Below are 2,592 nucleotides of genomic sequence, written 5' to 3' on the forward strand. Positions count from 1 at the left end.
GGAGAGTTAAAAGCAAGATAGCAGTAGAGAGATTTCAACCCACGCCTCTCGAGACTTCATTCATTATTAGATTGCTCAGCCACACTATCACAACCCAAATGCTCAAACCCCCAGACCCCCAGGTTCCATACTATTCACTGCTAGTGCAATTCAACAACAACAACAACAACAACAACTACTATCATCTTGATGTATTTGTAAGAAAAAATGAAATAATTAATAGCAGTTCAAATGCTTCAGCTGACTTCCTTAGAATAGGTGTATCAAGACACACGCAGTGGCAGATCATCCTTCGTCTCTAGAGTCACACCTCGTTCTCTTGTTTCTTGGGAAAAAGGGGGCAGGGGTGAAAAAATCTTCCTTTGGCAGTGATGGGATTCAAACCCATGCCTCCAAAGACTGGAGCCTAAATCCAGCGCCTTAGATCGCTCGGCCACACCACCACACCTCAAAATACCTGCCACTCAGGGGTCATATTGTAGGCCACACTACCACACCTCAAGATACCTGCCACACAGGGGTCATACTGTAGGCCACACTACCACACCTCAAGATACCTACCACTCAGGGGTCATACTGTAGGCCGCTAACGCAATTTAACAACAGCAAAATCTTAATCATTGGAATGAAAAAAAAACAAATACTACCTTCTCAAATTGCGCCAACTGGGAATTGAACCCACGTCACAAGAATGAGAATCTTGTATGATACCACTACACCATTGGCGCATAGGTGCATTTGTTCAAATTTTCCATGGAATGGAACATTTTCTTTTCCAGCAGTTCGAAAGCGAGGGGAGAGTTAAAAGCAAGATAGCAGTAGAGAGATTTCAACCCACGCCTCTCGAGACTTCATTCATTATTAGATTGCTCAGCCACACTATCACAACCCAAATGCTCAAACCCCCAGACCCCCAGGTTCCATACTATTCACTGCTAGTGCAATTCAACAACAACAACAAACAACAACAACTACTATCATCTTGATGTATTTGTAAGAAAAAATGAAATAATTAATAGCAGTTCAAATGCTTCAGCTGACTTCCTTAGAATAGGTGTATCAAGACACACGCAGTGGCAGATCATCCTTCGTCTCTAGAGTCACACCTCGTTCTCTTGTTTCTTGGGAAAAAGTGGGCAGGGGTGAAAAAATCTTCCTTTGGCAGTGATGGGATTCAAACCCATGCCTCCAAAAGACTGGAGCCTAAATCCAGCGCCTTAGATCGCTCGGCCACACCACCACACCTCAAAATACCTGCCACTCAGGGGTCATACTGTAGGCCACACTACCACACCTCAAGATACCTGCCACACAGGGGTCATACTGTAGGCCACACTACCACACCTCAAGATACCTACCACTCAGGGGTCATACTGTAGGCCGCTAACGCAATTTAACAACAGCAAAATCTTAATCATTGGAATGAAAAAAAAGCAAATACTACCTTCTCAAATTGCGCCAACTGGGAATTGAACCCAGGTCACAAGAATGGGAATCTTGTATGATACCACTACACCATTGGCGCATAGTTGCATATGTTCAAATTTTCCATGGAATGGAACATTTTCTTTTCCAGCAGTTCGAAAGCGAGGGGAGAGTTAAAAGCAAGATAGCAGTAGAGAGATTTCAACCCACGCCTCTCGAGACTTCATTCATTATTAGATTGCTCAGCCACACTATCACAACCCAAATGCTCAAACCCCCAGACCCCCAGGTTCCATACTATTCACTGCTAGTGCAATTCAACAACAACAACAACAACAACAACTACTATCATCTTGATGTATTTGTAAGAAAAAATGAAATAATTAATAGCAGTTCAAATGCTTCAGCTGACTTCCTTAGAATAGGTGTATCAAGACACACGCAGTGGCAGATCATCCTTCGTCTCTAGAGTCACACCTCGTTCTCTTGTTTCTTGGGAAAAAGGGGGCAGGGGTGAAAAAATCTTCCTATGGCAGTGATGGGATTCAAACCCATGCCTCCAGAGAGACTGGAGCCTAAATCCAGCGCCTTAGACCGCTCGGCCACACTACCACACCTCAAGCCACTCAGGGGTCATACTGTAGGCCACACTACCACACCTCAAGATACCTGCCACTCAGGGGTCATACTGTAGGCCACACTACCACACCTCAAGATACCTGCCACTCAGGGGTCATACTGTAGGCCGCTAACGCAATTTAACAACAGCAAAATCTTAATCATTGGAATGATAAAAAAGCAAATACTACCTTCTCAAATTGCGCCAACTGGGAATTGAACCCAGGTCACAAGAATGGGAATCTTGTATGATACCACTACACCATTGGCGCATAGTTGCATATGTTCAAATTTTCCATGGAATGGAACATTTTCTTTTCCAGCAGTTCGAAAGAGCGAGGGGAGAGTTAAAAGCAAGATAGCAGTAGAGAGATTTCAACCCACGCCTCTCGAGACTTCATTCATTATTAGATTGCTCAGCCACACTATCACAACCCAAATGCTCAAACCCCCAGACCCCCAGGTTCCATACTATTCACTGCTAGTGCAATTCAACAACAACAACAACAACAACAACAACTACTATCATCTTGATGTATTTGTAAGAAA

The 2,592-nt window shown here is 43.9% G+C and overlaps 5 non-coding genes across 5 annotated transcripts; all 5 read right to left on the bottom strand.

Annotated features, from left to right (window-relative positions):
- Positions 1-363: 363 nt before the first annotated feature.
- On the bottom strand, positions 364-443 carry trnal-uag. Its single transcript has one exon. It is a non-coding gene; the product is annotated as a tRNA-Leu (tRNA).
- A 214-nt stretch (positions 444-657) lies between these two features.
- On the bottom strand, positions 658-728 carry trnae-cuc. The gene has a single exon. It is a non-coding gene; the product is annotated as a tRNA-Glu (tRNA).
- A 726-nt stretch (positions 729-1,454) lies between these two features.
- On the bottom strand, positions 1,455-1,525 carry trnag-ccc. The gene has a single exon. It is a non-coding gene; the product is annotated as a tRNA-Gly (tRNA).
- Positions 1,526-1,955: 430 nt separating this feature from the next.
- Positions 1,956-2,037, bottom strand: trnal-uag. Its single transcript has one exon. It is a non-coding gene; the product is annotated as a tRNA-Leu (tRNA).
- A 207-nt stretch (positions 2,038-2,244) lies between these two features.
- trnag-ccc lies at positions 2,245-2,315 on the bottom strand. Its single transcript has one exon. It is a non-coding gene; the product is annotated as a tRNA-Gly (tRNA).
- Positions 2,316-2,592: the final 277 nt, after the last annotated feature.

This window comes from Polyodon spathula, unplaced genomic scaffold (genome assembly GCF_017654505.1).
Source record: "Polyodon spathula isolate WHYD16114869_AA unplaced genomic scaffold, ASM1765450v1 scaffolds_3102, whole genome shotgun sequence".
In the NCBI taxonomy this organism is placed as follows: Eukaryota; Metazoa; Chordata; class Actinopteri; order Acipenseriformes; family Polyodontidae; genus Polyodon; species Polyodon spathula.